The sequence below is a fragment of the Crinia signifera genome, chromosome 3 (assembly GCF_055691185.1).
Source record: "Crinia signifera chromosome 3, ASM5569118v1, whole genome shotgun sequence".
Classification (NCBI taxonomy): Eukaryota; Metazoa; Chordata; class Amphibia; order Anura; family Myobatrachidae; genus Crinia; species Crinia signifera.
Window position 1 is genome coordinate 250372281 of NC_139219.1, and position 20048 is coordinate 250392328.

Below are 20048 nucleotides of genomic sequence, written 5' to 3' on the forward strand. Positions count from 1 at the left end.
TACTAGGCACCAAGCAGTAAATATATTCCAAGTGCATAAAAATAATAATTACAATAACAATTAAGGCAGAATAATAATAAAAAAAAACAATCTCTTACCTTCCCTGTAAATGTGTTACTTTTCAACTTGTCAGCACCTGTCTTGTAAGATCAGCCATTTACTAACAAGTTATTATTTTGCTCTATCTTATATCCATTCTACACAGTGCTACATACTGTAACTCAGGGCCGAATTCAGTATGAGTTGCAGTTTTGTGAAAAACTTGAGTACTTGTTCCTAGCAAGGCACCCAATTTCAGTACGTACGGTACCATTTTGAAATCGCATTGCATGATGGCGTGCGATGCGATTTTACCGCTCCCGTTCCCGCTCCCTGTCAGATCCTCTCAGAACTCATTCTGAGGTGATTTTCTGACGGTCCTGGAAGCATCCCTCAGAGCTGCTGGTTAACTATCGCAGAACTATATCAAGTTTTGCAAATGGCATCTTTAGCTGGCCTCAGATGGAGGAGGAGGCTATACACTTTTTCCAAGAGCATGAACTTCTTCCGCTGGCGCAGAATTGCGTGAATGGGCACGTAATGTGCCTCTCAGTGAAGGAGTCTATGTGGCGGTGCCATGTGAAAGTGTGCCGGCTGAAGGTAAGCCTCAGAGCGGCCCACTGGTTTCCAGGGTGCCGCTTATCGTTTGTGCCCTTGGTGCTCTTCCTTTACTCCTGGGCACAGGAGCTCACCTCCATTGAATATTGTGGGCAGCAGCTTCACATTTCTAAGAAAACTGCACAACTGCTGGATGCGGGAGGCTTGCGCCCTCGACATTATGGCGCAGCCACAGCGGCGGATCGGTGGACCTGGCCAATTTGTGGAGGTAGATGAAACGTTATTTGTTAAGCGCAAAAGTAAAGTCGGCCAGGCTTTACCACAGCAGTGGCTTTTCGGTGAATATATGTAGGGGAACCGGACATTGCTTCCTGAAAATGGTGCCCAGGCGTGATGCCACCACATTGATGAAGTGTATAATTGACAATATAGAGCCAGGCATCACTATTTATATGGACTGCTGGAGGGCATACAGCATTCAACAACTTGAACTGGCAGGATACCAACATTGTTAAGTCAATCATTGCTATAATTTTATTGACCCGGCCACAGGGTTTCATACCCAGAGAGATTGTGGGGCACATGTAAATGGCACCATAAGTGCCAAAGAGGCACAGCATGACATGAGCTCCAATCCTATTTATAGGAATTTATGTGGAGAAAGACATTTGGAGTTGATGACCCATTCCACCACATACTCCAAGCACTTAAGCTCTTCCCTAAAGATGATTGAGTGTGATTTTCTTTTCTTACCTGCACTATCCACTTCGGCGTGGAGTTGATTTTATATAGTGTGGTGAGCGCAGAGAGCCGCTCGCCACACTTCGGGGTGGCGTCGATAGTGGAGGTGACACAAAAAAATGCCATAGGTGCATTCAATAGTAAGCACCCATCACATCTTATACTAAGCACCCATCACATCTAATCCAATCACATCTCATTTGACACCATTGACCATGGGATTCTAATTGAGCACCTGAAGAATTTCTGTGGCTTGGGTGGCACAGTCCTTAGCTGGTTCAAATCATTTCTCGCTAGCAGGTCACAGAGAGTTTCATCGGGAGTATACTCTTCACCACCAATGCCGTTGTCTTGTGGTGTCCCACAGGGTTCTATACTATCTCCCATGCTTTTTGCAGTATACATGCTTCCACTTGGTGACATAATTAGACATCATGACCTGGTCTACCACTGCTATGCAGATGATACCCAACTGTACCTGTCCTTTGCTCAACGCACCGATCACACAATAACAACCTTGAATGGCTGCCTAGCTGAGCTCCAGGAGTGGATGAGTGCCTGTTGTCTGAGACTGAACCCAGATAAAACAGAAGTCCTGATGATAAATCACAGGACAAGATGGCAGCATAGCCAACTTACAGGTCTTAAGCTGGGGGCCACAGCACTAAAAAAACTGATGATGTGCGGAATCTTGGTGTTGTCCTGGATAATGGCCTGACACTTAAACATCAGGTGTCAGCCACAATCAAATCCTCATTCTTTCATCTGAGAAACATAGACAGAATCAAGAATTTAATTCCCTCAGAAGACCTGCCTAAATCATACATGCATTTATATCATCAAGACTAGACTACTGCAATGCTCTCTACCTGGGTCTTCCAGCAAAAGAATTGCACCGCTTGCAGCTGGTACAAAATGCAGCCGCCAGACTATTAACTAACCAGCCCTGCTCCAGCCACATGACTCCCATTCTCTACGCCCTTCACTGGCTACCTGTAAAATGGCAAATCGTTTTCAAGATTGGCTTACTCACTTTCAAGGCCCTACATGACCGGGGCCCATGGTACCTGCAGCAGCTGCTGATCTCTTACTGTCCTACTCGATTACTATGATCCACTGAAGAAGGACTACTAACAGTACCCAGAATCTCCCTGAATTCATCTGGGGGTCGAGCTTTCAACTTTGCTGATCCAACTCTGTGGAACTGTCTTCCTCGCACAGTGCGAGAAGCATCCACTGTAGAATCCTTTAAAAATAGACTAATGACATACTTATTTACTCAAGCATTTAACTGACATCTACTGTAAAGCTTGTTTTGTATTTCGAGCTGTAAAGACAATGGTGAAGCACTTTGAGTCCTATTGGGAGAAAAGCGCTATATAAATATCATTATTATTATTATTATTATTATTATTATTATTATTATTATTATTACTACTATCTCATATTAAGCACACATCACATCTCATCGCATGGGTGCCTGTACAATGAAATATTGCATCGCATTGGATCGCACCCTCTCTACGGTGCTCTCCGATCCCATGCAATATTTCATTGTATAAGCACTCCTGTGCACTTAATATGGACATCGCATCGCATGGCACTATACATGCTATGCAATGCAATTTCACTATGGAGAATAGACCAGTACCCTAAATGCGTACTGGGCGCCCTGCTAGGAAACAAATACCAAAACTTGCAAAACTAAACTCCAGTTGGTAGGCTATGGGGAGATGGGCACCCAGGCCAGGAAAAAGCCGATGCATATGCTGGGTCCCTCCCCACAATGTGCCCACACATTGCATGCTAACTGTTTTATAAAGTGAATCACTGGAATCACTCGCACATCACCTGCAAAACCAGGCTCAGGCTAGCCACTTCACAGACTACCTCCCCCCCCCCCGTGCACGCCGATGACTATCTTTTGCAGCTCCCTGTTGCATCATTGCCACCCCCATTGCTACTTAGACTGCCGTTGTGAAGTGCACACTGCAGTTTATGTGCTCACTCATATGCCAAATTGCCAAAAATTGTGATCTGTGATTTTTCAGCAATTTGCAGCCCTCTATTTGACAGGCAACATGTCATAATTAGAGTTGGACTTAAACTTCCTGGGGAGTATGTAGCTAGGGAAGTTAGGGACAATGCAGGTTCTAATTAGGGGTAGGGGTTATTATTAGGGATAGAAGTATAACAGCAGGGACTTATTTTCAATACAAGTAACAGAGAAGATCCCCAGTGGGCTGTGGGAGCACCTGTGGCTGGGAGATGATAGAGGGTAACAGACTGGTGGTGAGGGTTTGTTAAAAAGTAGAGGGTGGTATGCTGGTGTGGGAGTGTTAGGGGATAGACGTTGGCAGGCTGGAAAGATGGGTATGTAAGGTTGTCTCTTTTTGAAAATTAAATTCCCAATCCACCCATGACACTAAGGAAGGGCATAATAATGGATTTAGCATAAATTCATAGTCACAACTACAGGGAAAGACCCAAGGACAGCTGTAAATATGTCCAACTCCAAGGAATCATGCCCCTTCAAGAGACCCCACCCCTTTAACAGACCCCACCTCCATGAGGGCTGCTTCCAGAAAATGTCCATCCCAATCCACCCCTGTTTAACACTTATTGGAATGCTAGAGGGTCATTGGTCTCAGGTGGAACTGCTAATCACATGACAGCTGCTAAAGCAAACATGATGAATGTCGACATTATGGCTTTGATAGGCCAGGCCAGTATTTGGTTGGGTGACTCCCAAATAAAACCAAGGGTGAAATGTAATAGGGTGAGAGATTCAGAAAGTGAGAGATTTGGTAAGAAATCTCCAGGGTTTTTTTAAAGTGGCATTCATTTACACTGCAACATCAAACTGGTTTTGCAGTGTAAATGATTGCCACTTTAAAAAAACTGGAATTTCTTACCAAATCTCTCACTTTCTGAATCTCTCACCCTATTACATTCCCCTCTGGTCCGTTACAAGTGTTACTTTTCTCTATGAAAAGCAGATACAGTGGAGCCACCTTCTAAACGAGCTTCTTTATAGAACTCTGCTATTTCACCTTTAATTTTAATTAGGGAACCTTGGCCATATGGCAAATCCTAAGTAAGGGTGGTAAATCACAATAGTATAATTGCAGTGAGCAGGATTTCTGCATATAATTTGTATAACCGAACCTGTGGGAACAAATAGCGATAACTTCAGTCTTGATTAACGGATTGTAATATCTACATAACCATTTGAATTGTATTACTTAGGGACAGCAATCATTTTTGCCACTTAGATATTTTAAGGTTGATGGTATATTCTAACAACCTGTATTTAAAGTATACGCTCCACATCATATAGCGTACTGTATATATATATATTTTAAAAAAAATGTAAATTTCATGTGAAATGCAGTAAAATTCTAATACTATATATTTTTATGTTTATAACCAGTGCATTCTCTCCTTTGTTTTAACAAGTTGAATTAAAAGTTGCATTTTACAAATTACATCTTTACAAACAGATTTTACAATAAGAGTGCACCACAAAGCAATATTGTCTTTAATTGCCTCTCAGCAATTTATATATTTTCAGTTACCACTACTAAATTGGGGGAGCACCACCAAGCAGTAATTGCACTTGGAATAAGACATCCAGTTTAGATGTTAAATCCTCACAGTATTTACTTTACTGTTGATAGCCTGTGCTAAACACACTACATTTTTTCGTGAATATCATACCACAATCTCTGGTGCCATATAAATAAAAAATACCAATAACATAGTTTTGGATTTGTATCACTAACAGTAATTACACATTTACAATATTTGCCAAAAAAAATTAAGTCATATGTGGGAGTCATTAATAGAGAAAATGCTGTTTATTTATCATTTATAATTATATAGCAAGCCAAAGAATGCATAAAATTATTCAGATCTGAAAAGATTTGTAAATGCTATCCTATACTTTTGTGTCTTTTCTTTGTTGAATAATGATTCATTATACAGACCCGCGGTTGATTGTTTTATTTGATTTGCTCTTCTGTTGATGGTTTTACAGCTTAGTCTTAGATCATGGTTATTGGAAACCACTGAATTGAAATGTGTTGGATTAAATATTGTGCAAGGCTGAGTTTCACATATTTTTGGGAACTAATTAAACAAAGTGTGCCAAGGCATGTGTGACCAATAACAACAAACTGTAAAATTTCACATAATTGAACTAAAGCATTGGACAGCAGATTTGTGTGCATTCTGGAACTATAGTGAGATGGAGCCAGTGGAAGCCATGTGTGATAGAAATTTTATTGCCGCTTTCTGCAGATGGGATGAGACTGTAATCGCACTCCGTCTGCTTGCTGAGGTTTCTGCAAAGACTTACAGCCTTTCAAAGCAGAAGTGGGGAAAGGGACTAGTAAAACAATTTGGGAGTTCAATGGCTTGTCTATTAGCTCGGAAAACTCTTACTGAACATAGTTTCGGATGTAAAAAATAGGCCAAGTGAATAGATTTGCAAGATAAGAGCTATCACTATAGTAATTAACTCCATAAAAAGTATAGTTTATCATTTTACTTTCATTCTGTTTAAATATTAGACACTTTTGAATCTGTTATACTTTATTTATGTAAGTAAGCTTTATGCAATATTTATGGGGTTAAGAGAGTGCTAAAATGACCCAAAGCATGTATTTATGTTAAGTACATATGATAAAATGATATGATTATTGCCTAGTTGCTACGGGTTACTCTGCATCTGGCCTTCCTTAGTTATAGTACAAAAAAAGACTCTATTAAATTTTTTATCACTGTTTATATATTCATTTAAAACCAGCATTTGGGAATATATCCAAAAAATAACTGGCTGAGGTGCCCTCTTAGGACCGTGCTTGGTCCACAATATGCAATAAACAGATAAGTGGCACTCCTCAGACTTGCAAGATAGCAATAAAAATATTTTATTGCCCCCAAAGGTGTTTCAGAGACAGTTTCCCAATCTTCAGGGGCAATCAAACAGACATTACCATACAATACATACATTTATACCACTTCTGCAAAGTTGTAAATTCATAGTGGGTGGTCTCACCTGTCCGACACCGCCACTGGCCCCAGAAGACCACGCACCAGGACCAAAGATCGCTGCACAATGCACGTCACATGGCAGTGTTAGGACTGGGAGGCCACCCACACTGTTGATAAGCAACATAACAACATTATCTAAAAACACATGAAAAATAAAAAAAAAAGTTCAGACCAGAGCTCACTCTTATTGGTGCAACTATTATTGTAGGCATAAATATAAATAGATACATGGTAAAAAAATGTTTTTTAGAAGGAATCTATATCATTAATGCAAGACATAATAATGAAATAATATAGCACTGCAGAAGAAAAGAAAGGCAGGCTCCTAAACACATCTTAAAATACATACTACATACTACAATAAAGGTAAAAATAAACACAGTGGTGCCCTGATACGTATCCGAATTTGGAGTTATAAAAAATTGTTGTAAACCTAACATCTCATTTAATCCATTTGGGGCAAGTATAGTTAATTAATATATCCATTTGCTTTCCCTTTGTAGTAAGATCTTGGCATGATTACCTTCTCTGATTGAGGGAGATGTGATCAGTTATAATGGCTCGCATACTGGCAACTCTATGTTTTGGGGTTTTTAAGGCACAGTATCTAGCCACTGGCTGCTCACTGTGACCACTTACCAGATGGCATTACGGTGAAGTTCCATACGTTCTCTAAAATGCCTCTGGGTTTTCCCCACATTCAAAAGCACACAAGGGCAGGCTAACCTGTAAATCACATGCGTGGTAGTATACATTAATTATGATGTGATTTTAATTCTTAATGATTGTGTTACAGATAACACATCCCAGGCATCTGTGACAGCCTACTTTTGCATAAGAAAATGTGTCTGTTTCTTTATCAGTCAGACAGGAGTGGTGTCTAGATAAACCAATTTATATTTAATATTGCTGCCCCTAGTATAGCTAGGTAATAACCTGGAATTTTTTAATGTTGCGACTTCTTTGTCAGAATTCACAATCGGCCACCATTTTTTAGCCTGCCTGGAATTGACTACAGATCCCCCAGGCAGGTTCAGCAAGGTTTTAACCTCCCTGACCCGATGCCGCCAGGTGATGTGGATAGACAGTAATGTCAATCCACATCATGGACATCCAAGTCCAGTGGTGGCATTGGACAGGTAAGACCAGTCACCAATAATTACAACTTTGCTGAAGTGGATAATAATAAATGTATGTATTGTACGGTATTGTCGGTTAGATTGTCCCTGAAGATGGGGGAATTGTCCCCAATGGGTGTAGAGGATGTTGACAAAAAAATTGGCACCTTGGAAGGCGCAGCTTTACTCTAATATTAATTACAACACTTTATAATACTATATATTTTTTATTTTTTAATAAAAAGGATAAATAATTCATAATTACAGAAGTGCACTTCAATCAATGGACATACAGGACATACAATGTATAACACAGATAATAAAATAAAAAGGGCATTGAGATAATATTTCTTTGTGAGGCTTATATGACTTAATTCAATGTCTCTTATTGCTATTGCTGTATTGAGGCAGTAATAATACCACCCTGACAAGAGGGGTAATCACACATACTCTGAGGGATTGTGTCCTTAATATCCAGAGGAGACTGGTAACTATATTATTTTTGTATTTTGGAAGACAGCGGGACTGTTAGTGTAGGATGAGTACATACTCACATGGCACTAACTACACCAACACAGAATTGGCCACACCCACACAACACTGGTCACAGCTCCTCTCCTTCTTAATATAGGTTTATGAAATATTTTAAGATCCAGGCCCAAGTGACCCTTCATCATTACCTTTTCTTTCTGTGTTGAATTCTGAGGTAATTGTATGTGTATAATAGTTAAGATTTAGAAGAAGAGTCATCTTCTTCATGTCAATTTGTCTGCACCTCTGTGCGTGCAACATTTGGAATATTTCTAAATAAATTAAGCTCTAATTAGTTAAAATTGCCATAATATTATTCTTAAGGAGAAAATGGAGCATTATTTCTTATCTTAGAGGAATCCAATTAACTGTGATTAATTTGTGGATTCAAGTAAGTGCTATTGTAAGCCGCACTTATGGTACTGCTGACTCAGATTTTTGTTCACAGCTCCGTAGGACAGCAAGCAAAAATGTGTGAGTATGGCATTAAAAGGGATATGAGATCTAGTGCCATTGCCAATGTTTACACGCTACTGCAATGACAACTTGCACTCTTCATGGGGAATAGGAGTGCCTGCTTAATGTTAAACTGTCAGAGTAGTGCCAATTGGTATAAAATTTCACAATTTAACAAACATTATGCTATAACCCTGCCATGGGGCAGATCTGTCCTAGTGATGCTGACCTTCAACAATTCTTGTGATTATTTGTTGTCTTTTTACTTGTTTGGTATTATTACAGTTTGTCTATATTTTTGACAGCAAATATCAAAATGTTATAGTATTAATATTTTACATTCTGTGGGCGCAAAACATCAATTAGCTAAAAACATCATGGAAACCAGTTTCTTGGTTTATATTGTTAATTATCAACATTTACTGCTACATACAGCACAAGGAGACAATCTGACTTAGCAAAGTTCCTTTGTACATACTGTACAATACAAGAATAGATAGATAACTACAGCGCTTTAAGGTTTTCTGCCTAGGGTTACACACAGGAGCCTTCACCACCTCCAATGATCAATCAGATAGAAAGAAAAAACATGTACCACTGGCAAAGATCATAAGCTAGAGTATTTTCCTTCTTCCTTTCCTTTCTATTTCTTTCTAGAAAAAAAATAAATAAAGAAAAAACATGGAGCAGCGCTTCCTCCAAATGGGGGGATTTTATTTTCAAAAATTGCACTTAAATTAAAATTTTGGAGTTAATAAGAGCATATGGTCTTTATCCAAGTTTCACGTCACTTCAGGAAATAGCAAAGTATTATATTTTATCAAAATCAAATAAATATATCTATATGATATATCTAAAAAAAACTGAATGAGGAGTAAGAAGTTGTTTCAATAAAAAGAATGTCCAATGAGAAAGAACATTTTGTCAATCTTTAGGAAAACATCAATGTGCATGGCAGGAATGGGGCTCCAGCACAGCAAAGGAGGATGAGTATAGTAATGAATTTTCCCTTATTTGTATATACTATTATTTGAGGTTTTTGCTTTTTATTTAAGACAATACAGGAATGTGACATGTCTTGACATGTTTTATGCATCATAGTTTCTATAAAATAATATTGTTATAATCTGCTGCATCTCCATTTGATTCAATCACAGAGAAGAGTCCAAATTTGGAACAATCAATCAACGTACAAACATTGCAATAAATACACCATCACTACTATCAATGTGGTTGATTTGGTTTCTGCACCACATGGTCTGCATAAAGCTACTTGTCCCCCAACGTACTGTAGTACACTTACTAAAATGACAGCGAGTGTTAATGAAAACTTAATTCATTAACAAAATCTTCAGAAGTGTAAAATTGATGCACTGGCTACTTGACAACATATTCCACATTCCATAACTTTGGTTATGTTTTGATAAAGATCTTTAGTGAGATTCTGGGCCATGATCTGAATAGAATAACTGATTTGAATAGAATTTACAGAGGGTTACTGACTAAAACGTCAAGGTTAAACAAGGACATAATTTGTTGTTTACACTATTGCAAAATATATGCAAAAGGAGTATATGCTACATTACACACAGCAGCTTGATAGCATTGATTGATACTAAGAACTTTATTAAGAATTGGAAGCAGTGTTGTTGTCCAGCAGCATCGGTAGCACTCATCAAATAGTGCAGGGAGAACCTATTAGCACATATAAACATACATGTTATCGTGTAAATAATATATACTTGTTACCATATACAGTACTGTATGTATATGTGCTGGCTCATTCCCCGAGGAATCGGGTGGGCTTAATGTATCTGAAGCCCCGTGGCAACTGGGAATCAGCATAATGGGTTTTCTATTTAATATTCAGATTTCTCATTATATCATGATAGCTATAATGTACAGCATATCACTCACCATCCTAGAGACTTTCTGTGCCACCCTGGGAATGTCACCGGTCATGATCGATGCCAAAGATTGTATTATCCTTGAAAAACTGTGTCAACTGTTGAGATCTTTACAAGGTGCTGAAATGGATGTGTCTCTAATTAAAGTAACCCATCTCAAACATGGTCTAAATGTCCACTCCCTCTGTAGTGACTGCTATCCTCAACTGTTAATAATGAATATTTTACAGGGAAGACCATTAGGTTGTCTGCTGTATAATATTTGCCAGACATCTTCCCATCTTCCCATCTCCAGTGTCACTGCTCACCACTGGGTAGTTCACAATTCAATGCTTAAATGTTTATCCCATAAACTACTTCCTGAACATCAATACACCTAACATGAGACTATTTTTTCATTATCTCATTGGCCATGACTACAACTTAAAGGGAAATTGAGTTCTCATGCAAGGGGGCTTGTAACAGTAGAAGATCTAAAGAATCTTTCACCTCCGTTATCTCTCAGCCCTCACACAGTTTTTAAGGTTTGCTTAATAAGCATCCATGTGAACTATGATTGGAATAGTAAACTGGCGAGCTAGCTAGCAAGCTAATCGAACCTGTGAGGTTATACTGTACAACACATATGATGAAACATAGAAAATGACACCAGAAAAACCTGTCAATATTTTTGTATTAACCATTCCATTATCGACCTTTTCACCCGGTTGACCTTTTTTTATATGTTAGGTTTACCTAATGAGAATTATCCAGCATATTATGGATCCAGATTCACTCAGTAAGACAGCGGAATTATTTGGGTTAAATGGTGGCAGTGTACCCAAGTGCCTTTCGTTTTGAAGAAAGCTGAGATTGTGGAATCCTGTTTGTTGTTTGAGCCGGTCCGGGTGGTCTTGTAACTGGTGCAGATGAAAAGGTGGCGGGTGATATCTCAACGCGTTTCAACGTGTTAACACGTCTTCATCAGGAGCAGTAAAGTGAGGGGGAACTGGGTGGAACTGAGTTCCATCACCTCTAATGGTGAGGAGGAACATTTTAACCTCCACATTGGGCCCTGCATAGTAATTCTCACAGAAAAGCATTCTAGTTTGCAGGGGGATGCCAAAAACCCTACCACTGGCACTGTCTCTGCCTAATGGGGAGAGGGGAGGGGGTGTAATTACATGGCATAAAGAAATCAGTTCCCCAACCTCTGCATGACCACTTTAAGCCCTGCTGCTGCCCATGAAAGGGACACACAGTAGGGCATTGTGGGAAGATTGGGAGAGTTGGGAGATTTGTCTTTATACATATGGCGTAAAGTGAAAAGTATGTAGTAAACTGCTCTACCTTCCTGTATTACATGGGAGTGGATGTGATATAGAAGATCTACAGAAATTAGACAGACAGTCATTAGGTTAACCTCCAGGACTTCACTAACTCTCCTCCAACAAACTTAAAAGAGACCATTCTACTCCCACCTGGTAACTATTCGGTACTCTTTACTTAGTTGGGCGCCCATCGTGGGGATCGCGGGCATCGCGGTCAGTACATTAACGGCCGCGACGCGATGCCCGCGATCCCCGCGATTTCCCATAGGGTTCAATGTTAAATTTAGTGCTGCCCGCGATTTTACATTCAATGCTTCAATGGCCGCGATTTGGCCATAGGAATCAATGTTAAATGCCCAAATAGTTAAATTGTGCCCAAATAGGCACAATTAACACTTAAATGTCCCCCCAAATTTGTAACGCCACCCCACGATCCACGCCAACCCGAAGCGTGGCGAGCGCAGCGAGCCCACGAGGGGCGGCGGTACGCGTCCTCCGACCTTTTCATACCCCCACTATCCACGTCGGCGTGGAGTTGAGAATAGAATAGTGTGGCGAGCGCAGCGAGCCACCGAGCCCGAAGCATGGCGAGCGGACGCGGATACCTGTGAAGCCCGCGTAGGGCCACGTTTACCTGTGAAGGTATCCGCTGCGCTCGCCACGCTTCGGGCTCGGTGGCTCGCTGCGCTCGCCACACTATTCTATTCTCATCTCCACGCCGACGTGGATAGTGGGGGTATGAAAAGGTCGGAGGACGCGCACCGCCGCCCCTCGCGGGCTCGCTGCGCTCGCCACGCTTCGGGTTGGCGTGGATCGTGGGGTGGCGTTACAAATTTTGGGGGACATTTAAGTGTTAATTGTGCCTATTTGGCCGTGGATCGTGGGGTGGCGTTACAAATATTGGGGGACATTTAAGTGTTAATTGTGCCTATTTGGGCTCTGTGGCCCATTTAACATTGATTCCTATGGCCAAATCGCGGCCATTGAAGCATTGAATGTGAAATCGCGGGCAGCACTAAATTTAACATTGAACCCTATGGGAAATCGCGGGGATCGCGGGCATCGCGTCGCGGCCGTTAATGTACTGACCGCGATGCCCGCCATCCCCGCGATTTCTTTACCCGCGACGCCCACGATTGAGATCGTGGGCGCCGTGCTAGGTAAAGAGTACCAACTATTCTACTATCATTGGTGCATTTGAACTGTTGCTCTATCCCACTCACTGGAGCAATACCTGTCCAGACTGTTTTTACATATCCCCCATTAATTGGTTTAACCAGAGAATTTTCTACAGTTAATGATTTTAAATGTTTTTATTTGATGTATAATAAATGTACTTTATTGGTTATATTGTGTTAGCCTTTATTCAGTCAAACCCAGTGCTGTATACCCTCTTTTTTGTATACATTTCTATAGGGAGCTGTACACCCCCCCCATATACAGCTGCTTTAACTGTACTTGTGGCTCATATCTCTTTGTATTGACCCCCCTCACTTTAATCCCTGGGCAGCAGTGTCCTGTAGTGGAGGGTGGAGTCAGGTCAGATTCTCCCTGTCACTCCCTGCTCTCCATCCAGTGAATATACACTGTGTGCATGTGTACAGCATCTATTCACTGGGATAGAGTAGCTCATGGAATGCTCCCCATGGCCCCACAGGGGCAAAAACAGGACATGTCCTGGCAAGTGTTCCACAATCACAGGCTATGCCCCTGATCCATGAGGCCGCAACCCCTAATTTTTGGCACATGCCAAACCTTTGTCCCCCTTTCCGTTGCTGTAAAGTAGGGATGTAACCAAAAAATAATTGAGAAAAAAAAATGAGTATTTAAAAAAATATATATAATTATAGTTCAGTTTTATCATTTTACCAAAACAATTGTTTACATATTGTCCACATTGTATATATTCTAATTATTCTTTTTTATATGATCCCCAGAGTCTCATTACAAATCCAGCCTTGACCTATCATCGTAAAATATTTAAACCCCCTGTTTCCATAATATTGTGTGATTTCTATGTGTGATAAGATGTCCTAGTGCTATTTATACAGGCAATTCCTTCCCTCAAGCAACTAATAAGCTTCCATTTTTGTCATCGACACCATCTATATATTATGAAGTGGAAATAAACTCATTCCCCAGGGAGGTTTTTATTCGTTAAAACATGCACTACAGTAGCCAGAAACTGAAGAAGCATTTCAGTTTCCAGGCCTCATCCATGAACAGATGTGACTTCATAATAGGATTTGCTTATAGGTTTGAAATATTGCTTTAAATTCACTTCTACCATGCACAGGCCTGGCCTGAGGTGACATTTCATAGATACACTCATGCTCTCATGAATGGTTTATCATGATTAATGGTTTGAAAACAACTTTATGTCCAGCATACACTAGCTTCTCTCTGGGTGATATGATAATAAATAGCAAACTGCTTTTTTATATGTGTTATCATTATGTTAACTGCTTATATTATATTTCTTTTGGATTATTAATATGAACAAAACTACACACACAAAATAGAATGCCCAGAGGACGAGTTACTGGAAATGCACCATATATACTCTATCTGTCCTGTTCACTAGTGCAGTGTTTACAGTATACCTGGCCTCTAGTGCCCTCAGCAAACTGTGGGGGGATTTTACTAAGATGAGCGTTCTTTTTCACATAGGATCAGAGTCTACTTATTTATTTAACTCTTTCTATAAGATAATAGATAATAACTGAACTCCCATCTTAGTAAATGTCCTCCTGGGCTGGATCTATTAACATACATTGCCGCCCCTCGCCATGCCCCTGCCGCGATGCTAGCACATATGTACTAACATATGCGGCTAGGATGGCGGTCACCTTCTTGGCGAAGTGGAATCCCTGGCGTCTCCTCCTCCCCCTGCAGCCGGAAGGACATCCCCGGCTAGCTGTGACATGCTGCTAGGGGAGGAGGAGCAGCACGGAGGACGGGGAGGGAGGGTAGGGAAGCTGCAGTGGGTGGCTATAGAAGCCCATAGGCTTCTATAGGGTATCGCCACCCAAAGGTGGCGATACCCTGCCCTGCCGTGTAATGGCGGGCGGGTTTTAGTACATATTAAAATGCGGTAAAACAGGGGTTTTACTGCATTTTCGGCTTAGTACATCCAGCCCCCTGTGTCTTGCTAATATCTGGAAATCAGTTAAATAAAGACTCAGTCAATATGTCCTAATTTACCACTGTCAAGAAATGTTTGTGATATTTGACATTTTTAAAAATTTGAGCATGTAATATAGATATTATGCTCGAAAGCAACCTTTTACAAATCAGCATTGTTCTATTTCACAAAGAAATTCTTCATAAACACCATTAAGTGCAAAACAGGTCTTTATCAAGGCAAAGTCTCCATTTGTGTGCTTAAACTCATAAGATAGAGAAAAGTACAACCAAAAGGGAGGAAGAATTTTCAAAACCTATTACTCTATCCCGTCGTTACACATACAATACTAAATAATCAAATGATCTTGTTGCAGTACAGAGTGAAAGTATGTAACAGACATGTGTTTCTAATGTGTTGCTGCAGCTCAGTCTCTTCTATCTCTTCAAATTCCCAGTGTCTCTCCCATTCCCTACTGTCTCTCTAACTCATCTTCCCTGTGTCTCCCCCAACTCAAGTCCCTTTTTTCCCTTCAGACCCCAAATGTCTCTTTAGCACCCATTTGTCTCTCCAACTGCAACCCCATCCTGTCTCTCCAAATCCAGCCTCCTTGTATCGCTCCAGCTTCTCATGGTCTCCAATGCAACTGCCCCCTCAATATCTCTCCATTTTCAAACTCTTCTTTCTTTCCAGCTCCAGTCCCCTTCTGTCTCTCCAGCTCCATCCATCTGTATTTTCAAGCCCTCAGTGTCTCTTCAGTTAAACTTCATCATGTCTCAAAAGGTCCAATTTGTTTGTGGCCCATTGGGAAAATGAACGTATCTGTAAGAACAACTCCCACATAGCAGACATCGTCTGTTGGAACAGGTACATCAACGTCTTCTTTATTTGGAGTGGCACAGAAGAACATTTTCAATAATTTTTCCTACACATGAACTCAAGCCAATTTGGATTAGAATTCACAAATACAACAAGTAGAAAAATGGTAGTCTTCTTAGACTTAGAAACTTTAATTCAAAAGGACCAAATACTCACAAGAACCCACACAAAAGAAGTGGATGGCAACAATATACGGCCATCAAACAGCAATCACCATAGAAGATGGGTGAGAAACATCCCAACAGGCCACTAATGGCTAAAAAGAAACTGTGTGGAAGACACAACATTTGATTTACAAAGTGAAGCAATAAAAGAGAAATTCATAGAAAAAGGATACAAAGAATAACACCTTAACTGAGAAATACAGAAAGCAAGACAACTACAGTACAGTAGATCGAAAAAACGAATACAATACAAAAACACAAACAAACCGAACAAAATCCACCTGTGACATTCATAACACAGTACAGTAGCAACTTCAAACAAATAGAGAACATCCTGAATCATCATTGGAACATTTTACATTTGGACAATGACCTAACAAGCATTCTTCCTGAAAAACCCAAAGTAATTTACAAAAGAGCATGTACCCTGATTCAAAAGTTGACACAAAGTTACATAAAAGAAAACAATAAGAAGAAACCATCAAATTCTGGCTTTTTTCCATGCCTTAAATGTATGGCATGTAGAACAACAAATCAAATATCCACTAAACAAAAAGAAAACTTTTGCTCAAAACAAGAAACAATACAAAGTACAACAGCAAATAACCTGCAAAACAGAAGGTGGAATATACATATTGGTGTTCCCATGTGGCCTTCAATATGTAGGCCAGACTAAACGAAAAATACGGACAAGAATATATTTACAACATAAAAAAAGAGCTACAAATCCTCACTCCAGCTGGACTTAACATAAAGATATAACTAAAGGCATTCCTATAAAATTAAATAACAAAAAAACAAACTGAAAACAAACCTACATTAAAATGTAATTACTAACACATAGAGACTGCTGAAGCACATGGTTACCGGCAAATTTAAAGCTATTTCCTGTTTTACACTTCCATTTTTTAAATAAAGTTATGTGAGAAAAAAACAGCAACAACTGAATAAATAGAGGGAAATGATCATTTGGGAACATCCTTGACAAAGAGCGCAGGCTCGAAACGCATTGTTTGCACACTGCTTAATACCGGAAGTACACACAGCCGAACTTCCTGTTAGACAGGACGGGAAGAAGAGATCAGCACGCTGCAGCATGCCACTAAATAGCAACAAGCTGCCGGACAAGATGACTGACTAAAACTCTGATATCCCCTTCAAATCCGGGAGAGAACACAAAGGTATGTTAGGGACAGCTTAGCGTACCAGAAACCTCGAACGGGGCTCCAGCCCACAAACCCTCTACAAATCAAAAAAGAGCTGATAAACATCTGCCTTTTATGTGAATAATGTTGTTTTTATTGCAGGAACCATTGTTCAGCAGTCACTACATTTAGTTATTTATTATCATTTTTTCTTTTAAACAGAATACAAGTGCTCCATTTCTATACATATCATTATCCAACTAAAAAAATGAAGCAGCTCCCACCATCAGCGCAGAAACACTTTTCTTTTACTTGCTCAAGAGGTCCAGCAACCATTTGTCTTTCCAGCCACTCAGGTTCTTTCCAGAACCCCAATGTCTCTCCAGACACTCAGTGTCTTTCCAACCTCAGCCTTCTTGTGTCACTCCAGCCCCTCAGTGTTTAGCCTCCTTGCCTCTCTCAAGCCATTCAGTGTTTTCACAACCTTATCATCCTTGTATCTCTTCAAATGTAGCTCTATTCTGTCTCTCCAGACAATTTCTGACTCTTCAGATCCAGCTCCCTCCTGTTTTATCAGCTCCAGTGCCTTTCTGTATCTCTGTCTCCAGCCCCTATTGTCTATCCAACCTCAGGTTATCTCCAGTGCCCTAATGTCCCTCCATCTCCAGATCCCTGATATATGTATTGCTAACTCACACCTGTCAGCACTGGGGTTTCTTGTGTTCCCGGCTGTGACCGTGGTGGACCAGTGGAGGGTGCTGGAAAGCAGAAAGCAGGAGGTTTGATATATGACATGCATGGGGTAACCAGGGCACAGCGAACCAGAGGGTTGTCGGAGACCAGAAGCAGGGGCGCGGAGTCTAACTTGCCAGCGGTATTCACCAGGGAGTCCCACAAGGGACTTTGGACTTAGCTGTGTCTGACAAGCAGGTCGCAGCCCCCTGCCCTGGTCCTCTGGAAGCTGGCTATGACTGAGGACACTGGAGACTTGAGGGTATGTCTTGAGACGGCCTGGGAGCCGGGGATGACAGTGAGCAGCCTAGGAGCTCTGATACGGCCTGGGAGCCGGGGATGACAGTGAGCAGCCTGGGAGCTGCGGGAGTTGATGACCTGGGGGTCGTTAGGCAACGGCCTGGAAGCCGGAGGTGTTGATGTCGATATCCAGAGGAGAGTTGTTAAAGTCTCTGGGGGCACATCAGTGCATAGTCGACCTGGGATGATGGCAGTGGATGGAGTGCGACGAATACGGATAGCACAGCAACTGATGGTCATTGGATAGGACACAGGTGGTATTGGTCACTAGGAGAACGCTGAGAGTTGACTCGGATGTTGACAGTGCCTGTTGACAGATCAGGACTGAGATGGAGAAAGTCACTGATGGTAATAGCACGTTGGCCTGGGAGCCAATGGGTGTCTAGCCTGGAAGCTAGCGAGGGATTGCCAGCCAGGGCCAGCGGTGTCCTCTGCTGGGGATAACTTGCTCTCTCAACCGCAGAAGTGGAAATAGCAGGAGTCTCTGGAAGATGGATGGAACCAGGTAAGTAGCAGCAGCAGGGCACGTGGAGATGGAATTGCTGGTAATACTGGATTGCCTGGAGCCTTGGGAACTTCTCTGACACAGGAGTAGAACTCAGGGAACAGATAGAGCAATTGTTCAAGGCGAGGAATTTAGGCCCAAGCCCTAACTTACATCCCCCCTGGCTTCTCATGATTGGCTGCAAGCCGTAGCAGCAATCAGAACCAGGAAGTGTCAGTGTACACCTTGATTCTGATCCAGGTGTACAGGTCAGAGTTCAGACCAGCGGACAGTGCGATTGGCCCGTACGGTCAGTTGGCCACAGGTGTCATGGCGGCGCCCATGCTGCATGGGTCCAGCGTAAGACTGGCAAGGGGCATTGCCAAGGGGCGCAGGGGGCACAAGGGACATCGTACCATGATCCACAACCTGACGCGGCGCAAGCATTGGACCTGCAGCGCAGGGCGGACCAGCGTGAAGGTAAGGAACGCTGTCGAAGACGGGACCGCGCACCATGGTTTGTGACACAACCTACTTGTCTCCTACATCTAGGGTTATATGTACTACAATAGTGTGGATTTTTAGAAATGGAGATGTTGCCCAAAACAATCTGTCAGATTCCATTTATTATCTTCTAGAATGTGCTAAATATAAGGTAAGTAGCATCTCACTAGTCGCAATGGGAACTTCTCCACTTCTAAAAACTTACATTTTAATAAATATGCCCTTAGTGTCTCTCAAGCACCAGCTCCTTTCTCTTTCTTCAGCTCTAGCACACTTCTTCCACCCCAGCCCCTCCGTGTCTCCCCAGTTTCAACATACCCTTCTGGCCTACACACCAGCTGTTTCTCCAACTCCATACCCCTACAGCCATCCAGCTCCAGCTCACTCTTATTCAGTGTTTCAGGCTGCACTTCTTTATACTGTGGAAACTCTCTGCTTTTCAGCAGTGGGGCCTATGTGACATCTTGATATCATGCTCTGAGCCACTGCCAGTCTTGAAAGGGGAAGACCAGTGACATAGATCCACTGGATCATATACAATCCCCTGTCACTGGATCTGCGAAGTGGCGAGGCACCCAGTGGGAACTGTCCCATGTCTCAATATGGGCCTGTATACAGTTTTTCCAAGTTTACATGACGTTCTAATGTGGTATTCTATGGTGATGATAGGTTCAAACTTTTAATTCTATACAGAATCGAGCAAAGTCAGTGCTGTTACAGAGATGGTGCATGGAACGGGTGCCGGACGCGTTCCCGACAGTCGGGATCACAACAGTCATTAACTTGATGTCGGGATCCTGACTGTCAAAGCGCAGACAGCCGGGTGCCCGACGGCCACCCGCTATTTTCCCTCATGGGGGTCCACGACCCCATAGAGGGAGAAAGGAATAGGTGGCTCACGTAGGGAGCCACCGTGCCCACAGCGTGGTGATCGCAGCGAGCTCGCAGGGAGCTTTTTTGCACTCACCATGCTGTCTGAGTCCGGGCAGTTGGGATCC